This window comes from Chroicocephalus ridibundus, chromosome Z (genome assembly GCF_963924245.1).
Source record: "Chroicocephalus ridibundus chromosome Z, bChrRid1.1, whole genome shotgun sequence".
NCBI classification, from domain to species: Eukaryota; Metazoa; Chordata; class Aves; order Charadriiformes; family Laridae; genus Chroicocephalus; species Chroicocephalus ridibundus.
The window spans coordinates 16878689-16903057 of NC_086316.1; the positions used below are offsets into that span (position 1 = coordinate 16878689).

The 24369-nt window shown below is 39.4% G+C and overlaps 1 long non-coding RNA gene across 1 annotated transcript; it reads right to left on the minus strand.

Annotated features, from left to right (window-relative positions):
• Positions 1–1006: 1006 nt before the first annotated feature.
• Positions 1007–19733, minus strand: LOC134508176 (uncharacterized). Its single transcript, XR_010068995.1, has 3 exons — positions 19614–19733; positions 1427–1541; positions 1007–1275 (listed from the first exon to the last, which is right to left on the minus strand). It is a non-coding gene; the product is annotated as an uncharacterized LOC134508176 (long non-coding RNA).
• Positions 19734–24369: the final 4636 nt, after the last annotated feature.

A 24369-nucleotide genomic window follows, 5' to 3' on the forward strand; every position in this document is an offset into this window, starting at 1 on the left:
AAAAAAACCCTGAAATCCCACTGCTGGGAAATGGCTAACTCACTGAACTCCCCATGGAAAAGGTGGGGTCTTAAGCATTTCAAGCATTTACACTTACCTTGTTTGCTTGTTTTTTAATTCAGATTACATAATACCCGTAAAAAAAGAAGGCAACATTTCTTCACAAGTATTTATAAAACTAAAGACTGCTTAGCCAATGTTCAGGGACTCATCGAGGAGCAGGGTACCAACTGGAAACTAAATAAATACAACTGAATTGCTAGTCACATTTCTAAGTATATGTTAAACTCAAACTATGGCTACCTAGGCAATTTCTGAAAACCCAGAGTGCACAAGGAGTCAATCACAAATCAGACAAAAGAACTATGAAGACAAATCACTAAAGTAAAGAGAAAGTTTCTGGGAAAGTACAGAAACTGTATAGTCTCTGTGACACTTGTTCTTAGCCTTTCCATTTGCTTAACTGGAAAACAGGATGGTAGGAACCAGCAGGCAGCACACTGGTTTGCATTTGGACATGTAAAAAAATTTCTGTAATGAAAATTCAATTTTAGTTCAAATGTGAGCCCCATTCATTTTTTTTTCTCTTTTCGTTAATACCCCAGTGGTGTCACAAAAGATACAACACATAAGATCTGTCAGAATTATTTATTTTCTTTAATTATAATAATGCTAGAAACCTGCAAAAAATTTCAAATAGAAAAACAGTGAATTAAATCCAGGGAACTTACACTGTTTATGCAAGAAATCCAGGTCTGTTCCTAAGTAAAATAGAAAGCCTGAGGGAAACCCCTTAAAAACTGCTCTAAAAATAGGATTACATTTTTTTTACAAGAATGTATGTTTCCAGTTTGTAAATTTCCTTATTAGTAAGAATTATGTGCTACACTCAGCCTGGTTTGCAGCCTTGAATACTTTAGAAAGAGTTTTGGTATTTATTCTTATCATGTGGTCATACACACATGGAAACCAGTATACTTCCTGGAAATTCAGGACACTGCTGGAAGCTGTTTTAAAATCTAACATTTTCCAAAGGCAAATTCCATATTTGTAACTGAAGAAATATTTAATGTATTCAGCATTTTTTAACCTATCAAGTTATCGTCTAACCTTTTGATTATGGATCTTCTCAAAAATAGACCTCTCTTCACACGGGCACACAATATGAAATTGCATTTCATTCTTGACATGGCTGTAGAAATTATCTACATCAAGAAGGAACAAGGAAATATCAATGCTGAGTTTTCACTAATTTTTAAGGCATTCATTTTCCACCTAGAAGCAAGGAGGGAAGGAGAACAAAACAAAGAAAAATTTAGTTGTGCAACATTACAGAAATACATCCTTCAAGTGGAATATGTGCTTCTGTCCTTTGATGAACAGGGACAGAAATAAGGGTGCGCTTATGTGCTTTGCTGTACTTTACCTGAAAGCCAGCTTGCTCCTGAGAGATGCTCTCAAATGCACAACTTCAAGCATGCCCAATTCAATATATTCCACATTCAAAGCCTTTCCTGGTTTTAGTCCATTTCTTTTTAAGACTGTAAAGAAAAAGATGTTATCAGCATCTTAACAGAAAACATAGTTTAAAAAAGTAATAAAAAGGACGTACCTCCTCAATTCTCATGGAAATTTCCATGATTTCTTAGAGAAGAGCACAACACTGAGCAATTATGTGCCTGAAACATTGATTTGGATCTCATGATTTAATTAGCAAATTACACCTTTGTAGAACTTTTCACAGAATGATAGAGGAAAAGAAAGTAGGTCTTTAATTAGTCATTCTAAATTATCTCCATATCGGAATTGTTATTTAATGAACACCTCTGATTAAGTTTGTTTCATTAAATTATGAGATCTGAATCATACTATGAGACCTGTATAGACTTATGAATGTTAAGGGCGAAGGAAGTTAGTCCAATATGTGTCAGCTTGACCTCTAAATTATTCATCTTTTGGCTAATGTTCTTGTGAGCTGTTGATTTTTTATTTTAATAATGACCATACCATCATATGGCTGAACTCCTGTTGTCTTTTTCTTTAGCCTGGCTTTATGAAACAACAATTAATACATAGGATCGTAATTTGCAATCCCTTAGATGTAATGACAACCCTTAAGACTAAGCTTTGGTTTGAAATAGTGTTCAAAATATTTACTTTGTTTTGGACCACATGGTGGTTTCTTTTTTTTCTGATTGTATCTTTTTTGATTAAGGCTGCAAATTATAAAAAAACAGAAAATAAATTAAAATAGTTTCAGAAAATAAACTAAAATAGTTTCACCATAAGAACCTTTACTGTGGTGACAATCGTAGTGAGATAAAGATGGGTTTTGCCTTTCATTAGTAGAGCAGCTGTGGCAATCTAAACACCTTTATCTCAATGTAATTCTGATCACAATCATATTGCTTTATCTTTTCCATTAAATGTTTAAACACTTTAAAAGTTCTTTAAAGATCAACATTAGGCAATTTATGTCACAGGAATTAAATGTGAAATGTTACCACACAGACAATTCAGGATCTATTGCATAGCACTGTAAGGCTAAAGATTAGAGTCGTAAATCTGAGGCATTCACGATAAATACGTGTCTTGAACACGAATTAAAAAAAGGCCCTTGATTCATTCCTGATATTTTTTTCCTTTGTTCATGATGAGTAATAGCTAACAAACTGCTTTCAATTCAGGTACTTCCATAGTAATGCTGTGTACAAAATAAAGAAGGTTAAAGGAAAGAGTTCTTACTGACAAAGTTATTCAGAGGAATAAATAGGTTTTGCTTTTATTTTTTTGTTGTGGAAAGATTTAAAATTTAGCTCCCATATCATTCTCTTACTGCAGTAGACATTTCTTAGAAATACTAGAATTTACACCATTCTGTCATTAGAATGACTAGAATAACTAGAATTTACTAGAATTCCTAGAATTTACAGCATTATCACTAGAATACGCCCCAGTGAGAGGACAAGGAACTCCTCATTTACGAAATAAAATGTCTACAGTATTCCAAGTTCATTTCAAGAAACACAAGCTTGGGAAAAAAAACACATAAACAATAGGAAAAATGTCCTGAATATTACTTCTTTAATTTAAAAATAAGTTTCCTACCCAGACAAAAGTATATCCCTGAACACAAGCAAATCAGATGATTCTCCATTCATAACACACTGAATGGAATTGCTCATAAGGTGAGTTTATTGTCAGTGTCGTCACTGTCAGCTACTGCCAGAACAATATCCCAAATTTTCTGTCAAGTTTGGTCCTGTATGGGTAATTAGAGTAGTGTTCTTCTAAATGCCTTTGAGTCACTCTCATGCAACATTTAATAAGGGCAGCTTTAAGGGTAGACAAAAAGTTACAGTGACAAAGAAACAATTTCTTAAACCCAAGTTATCAGAGCTTAATTAATCTAGTATTTTATAGAGAAATAGTACTTTATATATTATATAGTATACAGTATTTTATAGAGCAATTTTAATGGGCGTAAATGTGAAAAGTGTCTCCTATTCCCCCTTGAAAATAGGCTGGTTCTGGTCTAAATTATTTTCACAAAATGTCTCCTGACATGTTGTGTATTATATGAGCCATTTGGATTTGTTATTCACCATTCACAGCAGTTGCATGTTTTCACCTCTTCCTGAACATTTTATCTTAAAAGAAAAAAAAAAAAGGAGTATATGTCTAATTCTAGACAGAATTAATAACAAAATCAATAGGAAATGATTCAAGTTTAAGATCAATTCTATTAAAGATTAATCCATACATAATAGAAAAACTGAAACAAAAAATTTCTTTGGGATTATATTGCCCCACGCAAACGGTTGAGTTCACTGCGTCCCCCGGTACACAGACTCCGTAGTCTGCAGCAGTGAACTGCTACACCAAAAACTCAGCATTCGTTTTATCCCTCGATTAGGTGGCAAAGTAAGAGGAATTAGCTGCCAGCGCTGCAGTACCTCAGCACCTCAGTGGCAGTGAAACCCCCCCACTTCCAGGCACAGTCCTGGTGTGCTGGAGGGGGCACCACACCAGCCTCTGCAGATCGGGCTCACACAACCCGCTGCAAGCTGGAGCAGCAAAAAAACCAGTTTCGTTATCCTGGTTTACAGATACGAAACCAAAGTTCCAGGAAAATAAGGAAAATTGTAATAAGAGGGGTCCTTGCCAGAGAGAGGATCTAAACTGGGATCATTCAAATTTGCTAGCACTGGGATACAACTGTCCACACCTCCCTTTTATTACTCAACAAAAGCAACTATCTTTTTATGACAGTGTACGATGGTCAACCGGACTGGACGGTAGGGCAGCCCCAGGTCCAAACACAATCCAATCAATATGCAGCCAAAGTTTTCCTTCCACTAATTGGAAATTTAAAACTTCTGGGTAATGCTTCCCAAACTACTTAGCACAGGGTTATAATGGAAATTTCCCCCAATTTTCACTACAGAGTTATTATTGTGGCCCCACAATGTGGAGCTAAATGACCCAAAAGCATGTTAACGCCGCCGTAGGACACATGAAAGTCATACAACAGCATTTTCCCTGAGTGGGTGTATTCAGCTCATTTAATAAAGATCGTGAGTGACTGCACCCCTTTTTTGGCTACGACACAACTCAAGGATAGAGAAGTTTAATAGCATATTAGTCATCTGCCCAGAGGTGAAGTATTTCATAATGAACTGAAAAGCCAGCAAATTGTGTATATGTGTGTGTTTTAACATTACTCTGTTCCTACTAATGAAATTTATGCAAAACACCACAAAAAATGATGAGTATACATCTATAATGTGACTGAAAGACGTTGAAGGTTGCATTAGGGTGAGGTGTTAAATTATTTATTACATGTCAAGTTTGGTTTTTTTCTTTTAATTGCTTTCTTGATATTTTGAAATTATCCCTGCCAGTTAGTATGAAGCATAAAGGTCAAGAAAAACGTCACACATTTCTGTTTCTGCTGTACCGTGTGCCTTGCCCAATGAAGAAGGCGAAGGCAGGGTTATATAAGGAATATCCCCAAAACATCTGTAGGCAGCAAAGTTTGATTTTTTTTCATCTTTTAAAAAACATCACGCAAGCTAGGGGTGGGTACAAGTGAGGGGGAAGCAGGGAAGGACACGGTGATTCAGAGGACTGGCAGTGGAATAAAGAATACGTGGAAAATGAGTTTTGCTTGCAGGCGTGAGGATGAGTGATGGCATGGCTGAACTGCCTGCTCACCTTTTGAGCCCTGCCTGATAGACCCGTGGTCCTGCCATTTGCCCCATGTGTCTTTTAGGTGTTGGGCTTGGCTGTGGGTGATGCGGGGACACCATGACCACCGCTGACCCTGCCCTTGGCTGTTCATCTTGCCCATGGACCACCAAGGCGACATTGCTGGAGAGCACCAGAAAGCCGTTTTTCCTACCATCTTGGACTTAGCATGGCTCTCTACACTTCTGTCTTGTTGACCTGATGCCAAGGAGAAATGAGAACATGCCTTTTACACCCATCTGGGACTTGAAATCAGCTCAAGGTCCATCAAGCCAAGAGGGGCCAGCAGATCTGCAGTCCTGGTTCCTTCACCCGAGAGGAATTCCTCCCATCCTACCTAAGCATAGGTGCCACTGCTCCTCAAAAAACTCTGCAAGAACCATTCTTGAGAGCCCCACATGCCCAGTGAGCCCCTCATTCTTCCTGTGGAAACAGCTGCTCATTTTGGGTTTTGCTCGAGGCCTGAGGGACGAGAGATGGCTCCCTTCAGTTGGAATGCATCCCCCGCCGGAGGATTACTCACATCGCCCAGGTGCCAGCCAGGAGCCGGATGGCAGAGTGCTGCCTCGCAGGTCTAGCGCTCCTCCTGCAAGTACAGATCTGCGAAAGCTGGCGTGTTCCCTGCTGCTGCAAACAGCAAGCCCCAAACCAGGTTGGCAAACATGATGGAGACTAAAAATGTCCACCACTTCACCTGGCCTTCAGCTGAAGGCACCTGAAGCATGGCCAGGCACAAGCTTACAGGGTGTCTTTTGTGGCCGTCGGTTCCTTGTGACGAGGGAGAGAGAAAAAAGGGGAAAAGAAAAAAATAATCTTCCATTTTTGGCTAAAAGTTTTTTAAAACTCATTGTGAGTGCCTTGGGCACTAGACACTAAATTGACGTCTTTAGATTTCATTTGTCTGGATTTCTATTGAATAGGATTTTTACCAGTAGGTGTATCATTGCCTGAGAACTTAGAGACTAATGAGCGTTTTAAAACCTACAGGGATTATCAAGTTTTCCTCCAGCCATCTTCATGGCAAACTTTGTCCTTGTTGGCAGTGTGCAAATAAGAAGAGGGTAAGGCTTAACCTGGAGTAGCCGCCTGTCCATATTAGCACACAACGCTTTGTAATGACCAGCTGCAAATTATTTTAAGGAAAGAACAGTAAAAGCTACGTATCCAAACGAATGTGCAAGTATGTACTGCATGCAGCTGTGCACATGCTAAGAGCAAAGATGTGCTTAAATGCATTGCTGGATTGAGATATAATGGTACAAATTATCTCCCTACTACCAAATTTGAGATTCTTAAATCAGTTCAAGTCATATGTTTGATGTCTTAAGCACAATACTATCATAATTTATTTAAATGGGTCATATACAAACAAAAAATACCCTTACTTTCAATCACCTCCACAGTGTACCTATCTATTTTTTAGATTTTCAGAATACACATTTTGGGAGCACCAGGCTTGCTAAACACAAAAAACTTTTTTCAGTTGATTCTGAAATTTTTCAAAACCAGCTCTCCCCACCTTTATATGCTTTTGAGTCATGATTAGCACTAATGATCATGTAAGGTTGAATGAAAACTTTTGGCTTTTTTCAGGTTTTGATGTTTACATAAAACGTCTTTGCAAAGATCGTCTTGGTCCTGGAAATGTCTCATGCGTGAAATTTCAGAGTACTTGAAGTTTTGCTGTCCCTTGTGAGGGCAAAGAAAATTCAGTCATGAAGGAGAAGAGAAAACTCTGGCTTGTTGAAAATCACCTTTCTGAATACATGCCTGGGCAGAGGTATGTTATAAATTGCTATTTCCAGAAACCAGTGGAAAAATCTGTAACAGTATAAGAAGAAATTATTTCCTTTTCATGTTAGTATATTTATGGAATTCTAACCCACCTGTTGCTGTTTTAGAAGAAGTATATACAGTGCATTTTACCTAACTGGAGGGAAGTTTGCTATTCTGATTTTTAATTATTGTTATGTAGAAACAGTCTCAAAGACAAATCTGTGCAGCATCAAAGCACCATGCTACAAAGGGCCTGATCCTCTTATGTATTGACTAACATCAGAGATAAATCTTACTGACTTCAAGTAGGACTGATATTAGCCTGTGCTTCTCTAACTACTGCTAATAAGGCATTGTTTATAAATTGTGCACTCCTACTTACATAAACCACTTTCACTTCACGTTATTGACTCTCTCGCAAATTTCTCTAGTTGAAGCCAACGGGGATATTGGCTGGCAAAATACTAGTAGGAAGCACATAGATAAAGTAGAAGCCTCTAAATGCTTTTCTTCAGAAATTAAAGAGTTATTTTCCTTACATTCCCTAAAACAAAAGTGTGGTTCCTGGGGCTTACACTTTGCATGTCAAAACTCAGCTTTCTGTAATATTTCTCCTGATTTATGGTTTTAGGGCTGGTTCAAATAACACCATTTTTCTTTTAAAGTAGACATACAAGCAAGTGGTTCACAATTTTTTCAATCTTGTCTTTTTTAATTTGTATCATGTTGATTTTGTTCTGTCCCTAAATAGGTCATAATCACAAGGAAGTCAAAATGCCCTCTTTCCTTTTTTAAAAAACTATTTCAATTCCTGAGAAAAAATGTAATCATTGAGAAAGAAGAAACAACCCATTGGCATAGGAGCCTTCAAAAGCTACATGAGATAGCAGTCACACGTGATATAATTTATTAAAGAAAGCATATTTTAATTTCCAGCTTCCACAGAATTTCACTGAAAAATGAAATAAGGTGATGATGTCACTGTGGGCTAAGTAAACACCATTATGTGTATAGGTCACTTTATAGTCACGCACACAGAGCAATGAGAAAGTGTGAACAGGCTCCCCAAGAAAGGCCAAAGGTTTTGCAGGAACTTTTGCACCTTACCCCACCAACAATTTATAAATAGTAGAGAAGAAAAAGACCTAAGCAAGTTGTGTAACCCAGATCTGAGGCAGTCCCAGACATTACATACCATACCATGACTTCTTTTATAAAGGATCCCATAGCAACATAAGCTGCTTCTGAAGTTTCTGTTAATATTTCTTAAAATTTAGGTTAAATTTAATGTCAGGTTTTTTAAGCATTATCAGACTCTCATGAGTCATTCTTACTCACCCAAGCAACCTGTTTTTAGTGTAAAGGGGTGGTAGACTCATGCACTGTAATTGTACATCTTTTTATTTCTATTTTAAATAAAATGACTGTCTCACCATGCACCTACTTGTTAGGTGATAGGGAATATGCCTTACATGTTGTAAATTAGATAAGGAATATGAAGTTCAATCACAGTATTGCATAGTCTTACGGACAATTACTGGAGATCTGTCAAACCAAAAAATGCTCAGCAGGCCACCTTTACTCCTACACAGGAACATTTTCATTACAGCAAAGGATGTAAAATAATAAATGCTGTACTTTCTATGATATCAGAAAACAATGAAATAAGGGAGACCTAGTGTACAAATGAAAAAACATGCTAAGTATGTCGGGAAAGAGGAGGATGCAATTACTTTTGCAAAGCCTTTGACCTCCCCTATAAGTGCATTCACACGTCTACATTGCTGCGTGTAAATCTGAATAATGTATTCAAAGAAGCAATAAATAAATAAAAAAAAATCCAAGCAAAATACCATCTAAACAAAGTTCTTCCAGGATCCAGTGTCCTGAATTCAGGGTAAGAAGAGGAAAGAACAGAATCATCCACTTCAAATATATCAAATTTATAAGGACACTGGCATACATGGAAGAAGCAAAAGAGGATCAGCTGTGGCATTTCAGAGAAAATACAGCCAGCAAATTCACACCACAACTTGTTATTAGGCAAACAACCCAGGCTCCATCCTACAGCTGTCTGGGGCACAGAATGTGGACCAGCGTTGAGAGTCTGGGAGCAGAACGAGACTTCCAGAGACAGGCAGGAACAATTTAATCTCGGATACCACTCCTCCAAACCCGACAGCCTGCGGTGGCTGTGAGACAAGACGAACCGTAACTTTACACAAACGGCTGCAGGCAACTTGTATGAGCTGGGAACAGTCATTTCTGTACCAGGCACTGGCTAGAAGGGTCTGACAGAGCCACAACCCGTCCCTGAAGAGCAGCCTACACCACTCGGCTCATGCTGTGCTTCCCTTTGCCACTCCAAACTCTATCCATCTGTTTGAAGCTTTATATGCTGTGCTTTTCTTTGCAAAGTGCCTCTGAGCCCTGTGTAAGACCAGAGAAGCAATGGGGAGCAAAAGAAGTGAAATGAATCTTTCGAAGCTTCAGATACTACTAAATGGGAGGACTCCAAAATGGCAAAAAGTGGTTTTGCAGACCACAAAGTCCTTAAGTCTGTCTCATTTCAAGGAAAAGGCACTTGTTTTTCATAGCCATCAACATTTGATTGAGCTTTATAGGCCAGCCTTCACTTCTGCTGTTTTATGTGTGCTTATACATAAATATATATGTTTGCGTGTGCATATTTCTGTGTTTGGTACATACACAGAGGCGCAGATATGTACTGACTCCCCCTCTCTCCCTATTCACACAAATGCAGATACAATTGCTTATAAAGAAGCCTCTCGCCATAAACCTATTTGCAGTGCCTTTATTTCATTTGTTATCTAGAAATAAGTTGGACATCCAATACCATATATGGATCCTGAGAAACCTCTGCAGGAACTCTGGCCTAAAATCAATTCAGTTCTCTCTAAAATGGCCAAACACACAGCAGCAGAGACTGTAGTGACGAATACATTGAAATAAAGATAATGTCTATGAAATTTTTGTCAGTGTGGAATGGCCCTCAGCATTGAATTAGCATGCTGGTTTCTTAGTTTTTAAATGCGCTTGAGTTGAGCATACCCAGGGAATGCATGAGATTTTGCACATAAGGGAAATCTTCAAGCCCTCTTTTGCTGCATTTATACCCGAGCGGCTGTGTTCATCAGATAAAATCCCATGTAACGTTAAGTAGGCGATTCTGGAGTACAAACTGTGGCTGCACAAGTGGTTCTGTTCCAGCCTGACGGCATCTCCATGCCATGTCTGAATTTTGCATAATGTCAATATGTAATTTATACATAAGCACATGTGCAGATGCATGCGTGCGTGAACATGCCTATGTGAAGGACAGCGAACATTCTCATCCTTGTGATTCCCTGCTCAAGAGGAAACTCAACCTAGGAGCAATGGTCAGCATACCAAACCATCAGTATCGGTTTTGGTGTCTTACATGAGTCTTAGATGATCACATATTTTTACTGCACTTCTGTCCACCAAAACCAACAAGCAAAGTGAAAATCCTGACAGTTATTGTGACACTGCACATGTGCAAGACCCAGTTTTCATGGGTACTTCTGTCAGTTCACATCCTTACAATTTCCTTCTCCATGTAGACTGGACGCACAATGATGCCTGGTTTCAAAATGAGCTTTTTTAAGACCAGTGCCTGTTCTTTGAAAAGCAATAGAGTTTTGCCTTTGACAAAGTAACATGCTTCAAATTTATCTCTGACATTAAAAAGGACATGAAAAATGCAGCTATTTTCCTACCATGATGAGCAATTAATATAATCAAATGGACTGTTTCAAGTCATACCAAATAATTATTCTATTGCTCTTCGTTGCTCTGATTTCTTGCCTCTCGGTATTTGGGGAAAAGCTTTAATCTCCTACAACATAGCTCATAAAAAAACAAATAAACATTCTGTTATAATTCCAAAATTAAGTTATGAATAGAACAAGTATGCAACTTTTGTCTACTCTGGCATATTTTATAAGCACAGTAAATGCAAATATTGCAGGTGTCTACAGCATTTGAACATGCTAATATTTACAGTTGGAATTTGTCTTATTTTTCTTATTATTATAATTTATTTTATTATAGTTTCTCTGAATTATGAATACAGCATCAGATTGGTAAGAGAGGAAATGGAAGAAGAGTATAGGCAACACGCATCAGCAGTTAATTTATATCGAACCTAAACAACTAAACTGTGATATTACTGCAATAGTTGACTTTTGTCTGCTTCATAGTCACACTTGAATTATCCCTACTATCTTGAAAGTTTTGAGCTCTGCAGGCTGAAATTCTCTGTCCAAACAACATGTGCCTCCCAGGCAACAGAATAAAACTCTTTTCTGCAGCATGCCAAGTGCACGGGTAACCTTGGAGTTAAAGGCGATCATTGCGACAGTAATGAGAATATCGTCGGTCTCTCTCCCTGCTCAGTTCGTTCCACTTCTCGGGGCAAGAGGAGTCTCAGCAGGCTGACCTAATCTATTTGTATGACAGAAGAGCTTTCATACAGTAAACATAGCTTTTGGGGTGAGTAAGGAGCAGCGTATGTTAAATATTTTGGTACAAAATTTGTAAAAACACAGTCAGCGTAAATTCAGGCTGCTGAAAGGATGTCCTCCAGGAATAAGTACCGTGAAATGAGGGTATAGGAAGACAATTTTTTGCAACATTTTTCTTTTCTGTCCTGTAGCGTCCAGTAACCAACACAGCCCAGCGGGTGCATCCGAATGCTCCATTTCAGTAACTCAAGTAATCCCCCAAACTTTTTTTTTTTTGACCGTGTTCTTTGATGTGCAAATTGCATTTAGGAAGAGGACGTGAAACACCAGGCAGTCCAGCAATATAACTGAAGGGAATCGTATAGGGATTACAGTGGATGACAATCGAAAATTAGCCAGCAGATCAAAGCTTTTGACAACAAACAAACCAACCAACCCACAAGCAAAACAAATCAAACCAAACAAAAATCCTCTCCAAATTGCAGTCAACGGTGGAACTAACGAAATGTGAAATTGCATTTATTCTCTTCCAAACCAACACCTGCAGCTACTCCCTCCTGAGTTTCACCTTCCCCAAAAAATACTTGCAGTACATTGTCACGTTTTTCAAATCCCCTTCTTTATGGTCCCGTATCTGCCTCACACTCCTAGGCAATGGGGAAGCCAGGTGTGAAGCATAAGGACAGAGCGGACAGGACATACATGCCAACCCCTCCAGCAGTCAGGTATCTCCAGGAGGGTCACTGAGCTCTCTGTTGCCTTCCCAGCCATTGATTTTCACAAAACTCCTAAGAACTATGGATCCTCGTGCATTCTTCTGTCAAATTTGGTTGAAATAGACAAATATGTTAAGCATTTGTTCAAGAAAGCTGGCAGATATGGAGTGGGATAGGGAACAGCATAAGCTCCCTAGAAAGAATCAGGAAAAGGAACTTATCCTGGAATGCTATTCAGAGGAGTGGTATATAGCAGACTTGGGAGCTAATTATTCTAACATTCATTACTGTTTAAGTGCTGTATCCTTTCTAGGATCTGACTTTTTAAGAGAGATTAATTGCAAAGTGCTCAGAAAACAAGAATGGTAACAGACTGGGGAAATATAACCTATAGAGTAAAAAGTGAGATGAGTGGATAAGTTTAACTTCAGTATAAAAAGACAGAGATGGGAGGTTATGTAAAAGATTTTAATGAAGCGATCAATCACTCTCCATGCCCAGGAAAGAAGAGACTGACTTAATTAGCAGCCAAAAAATCTGGATGAAATATTAAAAAAAAAAGAATTCTGGTAGAAACAGTCAAACAGGCTTTCCAAGGCAGTGCACAATCACCTACCATGGAGATTTTTAACAGCAGTTCACGTAAGCGCAGTCTTTCGTAGGGACTTTCAGCTCTACGTTGCTGTCATTGCACCTTAAACCTTTTTCTCTGGAGAGGGTCTGGACACGCACTGAGGACTACTGCAGATACAGCAGCGCAACTTGGGCTCCATTTGCATAATTTGCTAGATTTCTAAAATGCAAATCAGTGCTCCAGTGATAAATCTGAGAAAAATCCGGTCAAGAAAATATGAATCTTGCCACAGGCTTCAGTTAATTTAGGCTCAAGATCTGACTACACGGAAAGAGTATAGCTGTGTATTTTAGCATCTAACAGGGAGAAATGCTCTTTGTTCATGCGCTTTGTTTTACCAAACCAGTGAAACAAAATCACTTCCAAACAAAGTAAAAAGGAAATATTTCTAAAGTTTTCCCCTTGTGGGGATTCCAGTCTAAGGATTAAAGCAATGAAAATTGAGCTGTGGGTCCAAAGTCATGTAATCATTTCTCAATAAAAGTTAACAATAAGCTATGTTTTGTGGTTATTTCCCTCTTCTCCCTCTCCCAAAACACTTTTTTTTGAAACTAGTTAATGACTGTAAAGACGCCTCTTCATTTAAGGAGAAGTTATTTTAGCCAGTTCTTCCATATAGGGCAAACTATGTGGAAGTTTTGTTTTGTTTTTCAACAGGGACACAGTTGAGTTTCAGTCCTACGAATCTGTACATCCATGAACAATCCTCAATCACCTAAGGGCTTACTAATTTCAAGTGGGACTACTGCATGAATAAAAACCCATAAGCAAAGATTTCCGAAGATCAGGACCTAGAACTACATTCTGAGTATAGGAATTGAAAAGCAGATTCTTTCTTGCTTGTTATACTGCAAAGGGGATTTTACTACAAAGCACTTCATAAGATTTAAAAAATGCAGAAGCTGGACTACAGCTGACATTTAAAAATGATTATTTAGAAAAAATTGAGTTGCAATAAAAGTAATGTATAATTCATTTATAAATACCGTATTTCATGCATCCTTTCATATTAATATGTAAACGTGAATGAAATTTGTTTTTTTAGGTTTTGGAAAAAGGACAATGCCAGAATTATGCCCCCTCTTACTTCTACACTTCATATCTAAATAACACATCATTTTCTTGTTCTTACTATATTAGGTCTGACAATAAGTAATTTATGACTACGGTGCTGCAAACCAAGCTACTAAATGAGCAACCATTCCAAACTTTGATACAGGAGGAACCAAAATACGAGAGAAAGACACGGGCACTTACTGAAACAGCAACGGAATAGATAGGAGATCTCACATGTTTGTACCTGGCATAAATTTTGTTTAACATGGCAATTGAAAGGTGGATCAAAGGATCGACCAGAATGCATAATATCCCAATTGTCTAGTGAAGTCTGCCTGTAATATTCTCTTAATACTCTGTTTAATTTTTGGGGAAGAAATCTCTCTAAATCCAATGTTTTGAAAATCATAACTGATGATACATGAGCCACATTGCTTGGCAGCTTTCAAGTTGTTCTGATGGGTAATGTCATGTAGCTATCTTGGTATGAGAATGTCAGGTCTCGGGGACTCAAAGCCCTTACCACATGAATTTTTCTAAGCATGTGAGTTGTCCCATGGGAGCAAATATGATAACTCCCGTGCAAAATGTGTGGCTGGATCTGAGGCCAAGGATTACATGTATAAGAGAGAGAAGAGAGGAAATTCCACAATAATGACTGGAGCACAGTCAGAAGAAGGGTAGAGGTGCCAAGGCAGTAGCCGTTTCCTGAACCACAGCCCTGAGCTGCACCATTTAAAGTTATCATGTTTGGTCACAAGTCAATGGACACATAGGATCAAGGGCTAAAGAAAAACACCTCCAAGAAGACAGCACCACATTTGCACCATCACAGGAAGCCAAGGTTGTGTTTGCACCCCCAGAAATTAATGCAATGATTGCGTATTCAAAAGATTTCAAAATCAGCAAACGCCTCGCTTTGCTAAAAATTCCGGTGCCAGAAGCCATACGATTGACTCAAAGCAAAAAGCATTTCAAGTGAATCATACATCCAGGCAAGCCCAGACAGGACACTACATATCAATTGGCCGTCATAATGGTTATCTCTCTTTAGGAACTTCTGTGTCAACAAAACCCCTGGCAAACACAGACCAATCTCACATGCCGGGCCCAGACCTGTACTTCTTCCCGTGGTAAAGTTCCCACAGGTAGCAGTGGAAATTTTACCCTAGGATCTGTGCATATCTGCCATTTGTGTGAAGGTCAGAGCTGAGTCTTCTGTAGGGAACAAGGAGCTACACACATCTTCATACTTCTCTGCGTTGCATCCTAAGCCAGAGAGCCTCCAGCAGAGTATCTGAGGAACAGGGAGCGAAGGAAGAGGAAAAGTGTGGTCTCCCTCTCCTGACACAGTTTATGCATCAACTTATCACCCTTCCTTCCTAACCACCCCTCTACAACCATGGCCAAGTCACTCAGCAGAAGTTTTGTCCAATGCTCAACCTTTATTTTTTGCCATGCTTCTGTGCCAAGTGGGTAATTTACAAAAAATTTACAAAAATCTAGCTTCGCTAAATCGTTCTACTGTCAACACGGTGGGTATGAGCTCTCTGATCTACAATAAGCTGAAAATGGCAGACAGCTTGGTCCAGTGCTTCTATGGGTAAGCATCAGCAATTCAGGCTTATGGGAATGTATCAGATGGGCGTCCCCTCTCCAGTCCTTAATTAAAACTCTATCTAATTCTCCAGTGAGTCAGGCTCTTCTACTAAATTCAGCCATAGGGTTCCTTAAAATGGAAGTCGGCTGATGATGAGGTGGTTACAGTAGTGCTAGTAGAAATACTTAACTGGCAACCATGGTGTGAAAAACACCTAAAGTTAGCTGAAGCTGAGGAGGGGGAATTTTACCTGTTTGCATGTTATTCTGTAGTTCCCACCACTGGATTTCTAATATCATATTAAATCCAGAAAGCTAAGTAGCCTCCACCTGCTGGATTGTCATACTATTCAACCATAACTGAGACATTTCTCTTCCAGCTCTTCCAGCTCTGTCCACTTGGAGGCAGTTGTCCTCACCGAAGGCAGGTATATATGGTGGTACAGCGTTTTGCACATTTGCTATAAACTGTGTAGCATGAGTTATAAGACTTAACCCATAAAAACTTCAGAGATAGCCAGGTATAATATAAAAGCAAAATCTTTCTTCCAAGTAATCGTTAAAAGCCTTGCAGCTTTTCTTCCAAAGAGGAGGCATCTCTCTGTTATTTCATTCACCCAACTATCTTGCCTTTATTGTCAACTGAAAAAAATTTTTTGTACTCCTCCTAAAAATTACCACACAATTGTTTCAGTGCCAAAACCCTCCCATTTTCCACCCCACAGACAGTTGCAGCAGATAGGTGAAGCAATGGCAAAATGCTGCCTTACTTCTATGAAATTATGTGGGTAATGAGATTTTTTTCCACGAAGGTCTTTGGGACATTCATTGCAGAAGCCGCTGTCCAAAATCAACAGAAGGAACTCGGACTGTTGATGAAAGTGATTCAATGTAATCAGTGCATAACCTCTATTTTAGTATTTATTAACATTTAATGTCAGTCACAAAATACAACTAAAATGTATGTTAGCATTTTAAATTAATAAATAATCAATAACTAAAATAAAGTCTCTTTCATGGCATGAAAGTAGAATTTTAGGATGAAATAACCATTGCACAACAACCGTGAAACAAAGACAAGTCCAGTCCCAGTGGATCATCAAACTATCAGAAGAACTCTCTTGCTATGACCAAGTAATGATGATGTTTCATCTTGGGCTTCAGTGATTAGCCAATATGCTGGCTTCTGTGGAGTTATTTCAATTTGGAAGATGAACTGATAGTATGTATAATTTTCAGTTTTATGGATATTTGTTTAACAAAAATATAGATACATACAAATTTCCTGGCATCTAACAGAAATAAACAACAGCAGTAAATTTCAGTCAACAGCGTGCTCAGCGGGCTCTGCATTTGAGAGCACCATATTCGCAATCGCTTTCTTTGATGGCTTAGTTGACAGATAATTCCCTCCTCCCTGTGTTTTTGCTGGTAGTACCAGTGAAATGCCTGAAACCTGGCCCTGCTGTAACTTTGCAGCCACTGCTATTCAAGGCTGGGTTTAACTGTTCCTTACACTCAGCCTGGCAGAAAGGATGCCAAACGTAACTATTGGCCCAAACCAAGTCTCCAGCTGTGTCTCGTTCAGCTTCTGATGTCTGGCAGGCATCGACACTCTCCACAGTAACAATTCCATCCCAGCAACTGCCTTTTTCTTCTACTGAACCTGGCAAAACATCACTAGGTCTAAAACTAGAAGCGTAGACATTCAAAACAGGTTCAGGCAGCTACATTTTATAGACTGGGATGAAAAGAAAAACAATCAGGAAGTATGATATAATTACAGGGTAATAAAACTATAAACATTGTTAATATATTAATTTAATATTTGGCTTTCTCATCTGGGTGTACGAATCCACAGATGTCCAATTGTTTCAATTTTTGGTTTGAAAAAGTATTTTTTTTGACTGATATCCATCAGTAGATACCTAATTTTTTCATCAGCGACACAGAATAAAAGGTACCAGGAGTATTACCGAGGGAAGCTCATCACCCCAAAGAAAAAGCAAAACATATAAAATTAAAAATTCCATCGTATTACAAAGATTTAATTTGTCTGTGTGTGAAAAATCCTCTACTGGGGGAAAAATGTTTATATAAAAGTAGGGAAAATGTTACTGCTACTATAAAAAATGTCCTCAATAACCAACTTTCTGACTCCTTTCTGAACACCTCTGCTGAAATTCTGAAACCCTCGGAAAACACATTGTTTCAGATGAGGGCCATAAAAGCACAATTGTCCTGGCTAAAACATTCTCATGCTGAAAACAAGGTCCCCGTAGGCAACAGAGGGAAGACCATTATAGCCTTCATTTCCAGAGGGGCAAGAAAGTTGGCTAATGACAGCTTGGCTAGTGAGCCAGAGATTTGGGGTTGTCCCTCCTGAAGAGAGGAAGGGACAGCATGACACAGAAGATCCGTGACTCACAGCAGTAAGGGCTGGGTGGGAGGGAGCAGAGTTGAAGGCAGAGAAGTGGGTGGGATGCGGGATTTGTTCCAGGGAAGGACTGCAGATGAGGGCAAGAGGGAGACTGCAGGAAGCAAGGATGGTTACGAAATTTGGAGAGACATCAGGTGGTCATTCACCAAATTCAGAGCTGGACCAAACCTTGCTGCCCATAGAAAATTCGCAGAGGTTCACCAGTTGCTGGTTTGAATAAAGTGAGTAAGCATAATCGTCTGAGAATACCAGCCATTTTTACATGCAGAATAAGCCTGTGAAACTTGTTTTCATTTGCCTAATTTAAGCTACCTCTCCAAACAAGAAGCCCTGAGACTACTTGGGAACCGGACACTCTATTGTTGTTCATTTACTCTTTTTTATACTTGAAAAAGTACCAGAAAAAAATACTTTGGATGAAGAAAGAAACACCAGTAGCATTTAAACAGCCGATCTTGGGTGTCAAAGAGAGAATTTGTGTGTCTTTTCCTTGTTACAGCAAATGCAAAGCTGCCACAAAGCACTCCACCCCCTATTTAAAGTGAGAGTTTCTGAGTATGAAAATCACCAGACCAAAAGCTGTTTATGCCGCCTACAGAGGACTGAGATGTTCCAAGTATGCTCCATATCACTTATCAACAATAATATGCCTGCAATTAACTCATGGTTCTGCTGAAATCTGAAAAGTCTGTTGCAGTTTTTCTGAAAAAAACCCCAACCAACCAAAAAACCTCCTCCAAAATTATATTAAAACAATTGCATTACATGCACAGTGCTGTGGGGAACTCTGCATATGCCTATTACAAATAATTTTGAATCACTCATAGGTAGGGCAGAAGCCTCTGAATGACAGCAAGTAAGATAAAAACTCAGCTAAATCAGCTAGCCATTTGACCAATGATGTTCAGGGATTATCCTGTGAGGTTTTGGGAGGTAATCCCATTTTGTCCGCGTGGGATGGAATGAATGTACCCTACCGTGGATCTCACCGTGTCCTCCAGAATCTTCATGTTGCCTTTCTGCATAATTGCTGGTGTGGTACAAGTTGAGAACAAAGCACTACATTTTTCAGACGATCAAATGCCCCTTTGCAGATTATCACTTTGAAAAACTCATTATTTAAGAACAGGTCTGAACAGAGGACACATCTTAAATCCCTTCAATTCAGGCAGTGATCTTCTCATGAGCCATTTTGCCCCAAATTTCCTTTGAAGAGGACGCAGTGCTTGCTTACTTTACTAACAAAAATATAATGTCAGCTTTGGGCAATATTTAAAAATAATATGAAGAACTGGGAAAAAAGGAAACTGTTGAAAAATTGCAATTTCTTAGGTTATGGCTATAAAATTCTGTCTTTTCAGCTATGCACTTCCAAGTGTTACTATAAACAGGATCACAGTGCCCTTTGCTAAAATGAATGATTTGAAAAAAGATCATCACAGTTACTTATAAGTATCACAATACTTTTGTATCATTCCACTCAAAAAGAAAAAGCAATACAATTTTTAAGAATTCTACAGAGAACTCAAGCCTATGACATATTTTTATAGAAGTTTCTCTCTGTATATGTACAAAATCTATATACACATAGATACATAAATTTATATAGATAAAAAAATAAACCCCAGCCTTACCTACAGTGAAAATCTTGCAGTCATATAAGAGTGAAGTGAGATGAAGCCCTTACTCATAATAAGAATCAGATCGTGAGAGGAAAGAAGGTGAAATCTGGAAGCTAGTTCCTACTCGAAAAACCACAACCGTAAGGAAGGCTGTAAGTTTCTCTATGAATCAGCCAAACGTCTGATCTCTGGGGATAATTAACTGCCTGAAAATAAATGCATCTGGAACCTTTTTGTGGAATAGGAGGTAGGGAAAAGAATAGAAGCAACATAAATAACAAAGCTCAGGAGCTTTTTGTAGATAACTGCTGTAAAGGATTTCACAGTTCCTTGGTAAAAATAAGTGACTATTGAACACAAAGCAAAGAAAGTACAAATTTTGGCAGCTGCCAGTACTTTTTGATCTACACAAATGAAGGAAAGAGAAATTGCAGAATTTCTGAAATAACAGTATCACATTTTTTAAAACAAAAGTGCTGCAAATTAAAATGTTTTTATGCTTTTTTAGCAGAGACATATTGACCGGCTGCAGTGCAGGCTTCCTGCAAGACACAGATAACACGGATGTTTCTTCACAAACCGACAAACAACAGGAAATACAAATCAAAGCCGAGACACCATTTCTCACACAAGTGCAGCAAAAATATGACCCCACTTAAATTCCCCTAGGCAAATTTGGTGGTCTTGGTCCCCATGTGCTCTGTAAATACAGTCTAGATAATGATGACTGTGACACTTATATAGAAAAGCAATCAGAAATATGGTCTGAATGAGAAGTTTACTTGCCGCACTGTGTATACTGTAATACATATTTATGTATTATAGCTTTATCGTCCATAGAGTATTTAAAATTGCTTTAATTAACTCAAAATATGATAAATACTTAGAGATGATTAGATATTTTAACATCTTTCTGATACACATTGGAGGCAGAGGTTAAAAATACTCATAAAAGGAAATAGCCCTTTTATTGCAAGTTATTTAATTACTTCAAACCAAACATAAGGGCCAGAGCTGCACCATCCCAATGATGCACTTTCCTCTAAAACCACAAGCTTGCAGAAATGGTCTGTTTTGTTTGCCCACTCCTGCATACAATGTGGATATTCAAATACTACTCTCAAATTGGGAGGATATTTGCATCCTTTAGAAAAATCGGATTCCTGGATGTGAAGTGGCTCTTCTTTGCATTTGGAACATTCAACGATATCTTAAGACAACGAAACCAACTGATAGCTGCCATTACTATTTTTCCTTTAATCAGTAAATCCCTGTAAAAAGTGTTAAAGAAACACAAAAAGGGATTACAAGGTACTGAATGGTAAGCAGTACTTTACATGATTCTATAAAAAGGAAACTAAAATCAGTTCTGGCCTGCTGAGAATGTGAATGCTATGTTCTGGGATTTGCTCCTGCTGCTAATAGATTTTAAGGGAAAGGTAGTGCCAAACACTGAGCAGCTACATGTCCTTATCGCAGAAACATATTCCAGCAGACAGCAATCACACAGAAACAGAGCTTAAACTAAGTTGTCACAATTTCCAAAAAACGCTACAACAGAGGAATCTAAGAAGGAAGAAGGCAAAAAGTACCATGCAGAGGGTACAAGTACACATGAAGAAAACCAGATTCTTCCAAGAGGAGATCATGAACCTTTGTCCAGGTGGTAACACAACGACATTTGTTTCTCATCTCCTCTACCTTTCCATCTCCCACACACGGGTTTCAGCCTGGATGAATGCCTGGGTGGATGAAAAACCCTAGCTGCGTGCACAGCATTGCACAAAGACTTTCCTTGGGGTGCAAGTGAGCTTTAAACTATTTTTGAGTTCCCAGCTGTAGTACATTGGTAGAAGAATCTCTGCAGGAGGACATTTTGGTATGGCACCCTGAGGGCTGGAAGTCTCTCCGGAGCACGCTGAGCACAGAGCAGTTATGGGCTGCCACGACAGGTTGCCACCATGCTGGGGTGCCTGCGCCACCACCAGGACAGAGGATTGAGGTTAGCATGTCCTGTGGGACAAGGAGGGTTAAGTTTCACAACCTAGTACCCCCATGGAGCACAGAAAGAATAGAGGGCAGCCCAGGGCTCTGCAGTGGGAAAAATTATTTCAACAGGAACATGACGAAAGCTAGTGCCAAGGTCTTACTGCACAAAAAAACTGTTGAAATTTAACCTAAGAAAGCAAACTTGAAACATGCTGAGCTTGCAGCCAGACTAAAATCAATTTCTTTTGGCACCTTTTCCCTTGTCTGGCGTTATCTGGAGACTGGTGCCTTTCCAAGAGCAGCTGGCGCTGGGCAGCAGTGCGAGGTGGTAATGGCATTATGAGGCTTTGCTTGCATTGAGACAGGGCCATCACGGCTCCTTCCTTATGGGCAGTGCTACCTCCTGAATGTGGTCCTGTCCTTGAGGCATAACCCAGTCCACTTTCCATTAATGAAAAATTTATTTTCTTTCAGTTCTTATTTAGATCTTTCTTAGACCAAGTAGATGCTTATTCTCTCATACCGTAGTGCTTCAATCTACATCTAAGGTCCACTGATGTCTCTGACATCTATTTTAATTACTAGCCTATTAGCTAGATTACAGGCCCAGTAGCGTTGTCTGCTAAGATATGAAATAAAACCTTCCAGCCAACATCTCCAACTGCAGGACTTCAGTCTGAACACGCAGAGACCCAGACGCAACTGGGTGCAAGTGAACTCAGGGTATAACATATTCACCTTCGCACACAGAGCTCCTGGGCAAAGACGTCAGATGTAGGGGACAGTCCTTAAGGGGTGGTAGTGGGCAATAAGGCTTCCCTGCTACAAATGATTAAAATTAAGGCAGTCTGTCAGAGCAGGGCTGCCAACCATAGACCTTTCCTTTCAAAGGCAGAGCAGAAGTGCTGGCTGTTGGGAAATATCTTTCTGTGTTTCAGTCCCTCAGCAGCACACGACTTGAGAAAAGCCTCCCTGAGCCCCTGCATCACACTCTGAGCAGCCCACCCATTCCTCAGGTACCCTCGTGCATGACTGCCAACTCGGTGCTGTGCTGCCCGTCACACATCCCACATCAGTGAGGAGGTTTGCTCTAACCACACCCATTTCTATTACAGCTAGATTGTGGTTTTATTCCTCACAAAAATGATCATGTGTAGGTGGATTTTGAAAGGCCCTGGGTTCCTCTCTGCTTTGAACAAATTCATACACTGGTGTTCAGAGGGGTTCCAGTGCACAGCCATGAGGCTCTGTACAGATGCCCCTGTCAGAAGAGCTGGGTTTTACTTGTGTTTTATCAATAACTCCTTGCACATCTTCTCCCACCTCCTTTTTTGACTGTTTATGTCTTCCATGGGCTGGGATTCCTTTCTACAATGTCTGCATAGACCCTGGGAGAACCAACTGGGTCTTCCACGTATTTCTGCAAAAGAGGGTAGTATGCATTTTTCTGCTGGATTTTTTAGAGCCAACTTAGCCACTTTTGTACTTGCTGTCTCCTAACTTACATACCGTCATACCTATTTGCTTATACAGATGCAAAGCTCACCGGTGGCAGGAAGTCTGCATGTGGATTGTCATTTCATCTAATGTATGAATTTTCTCTCTTATGGTCCCTTCAGTCCTTAGCACTGTGGTGATTTCCTTTTCTACCTTTAAAAGGTTTTCATTAATGAGGAGACAAAAATGCTGTCATTCCAGCAGCAGGGAAAACCAGACATCTGTCCCATTGGGCCTCCTCTTTCAATTTTCCTTAAAATTGCACAGTCTTTGCTGCCTTGTGTTACCTCTGCTTTTTTTTTTTTTTTTTTTTTCCATAAGGGCCAGCCATTATGGCAGGCAGCCAAGTCTGAATATGCTTTATATTAATTTTTATTCCCCTCATGTGATTAGCAGCCATTCTGGGAAGAAAGCAAGGAGGAAATTTCGCACACGCTGGAATTTTCAGAAGTGTGTTTACTGTTTGTAATGCCTTTCGGAGATTTCTGACCTAACTGAAGAGAGTATTATCTCCCTATGTCCAGGGGCACTGGAAATATTGCCTCTCTGATCATCTGCTGTTTGAAAAGAAGAACATGTTATATATATTTATCTATAAATACATACACAAAACTACAAATGGGATAGATTCAACTCCAAAAGACTCACGGTCCAACCCAAAGAACAGCATGGCACACATCCATCATTCTGGAGGTGCTCCCATGTACCTGAAGCCACATCTCATGTAAGAGACAAGCCAGTGCACAGAGGTGACATTAGATGTTTCATTGGGTCGTAGTTGCAGGGATTCCTTTTGTCACCAAGACTCCCCAGCCTATTCTTTCTGAGTCATAAGTACCAAGATCAGCCATGGGTAGCTCCCCAGCTTTGAAAGAGCAGCACAAATCCTGATTTGGACCTGGTGAATACATATGGGCTGTCTCCTCAAGAGTGCTCCAAAGCCACTCACAGGGACAGACCAGCTACCTGTGCAGACAGCAAACCTGTCAGTGCGGAGACAATTAGGCTCTTCCTACTGCATCCTGGTACAACTCCACTGATAACTAAATGCTAGATAGAGATTTTCAGTCACACAAAGTTAACAAGCCCATTACCTTTCCACCACTGATAAGCAACTGATGGGGCAGTTATTGACTGGCAACATGTAACATATCAACCACTCCAGTGCAATTGTCTGTGTCTGACAGTCTCAGAAGACAGAAATTACATATAAAGAAGAAACTACCCCCTCTCAACTGTAATTACTAGGAATAGATAAATGAGCTTGTCCAAGATGAGAGAA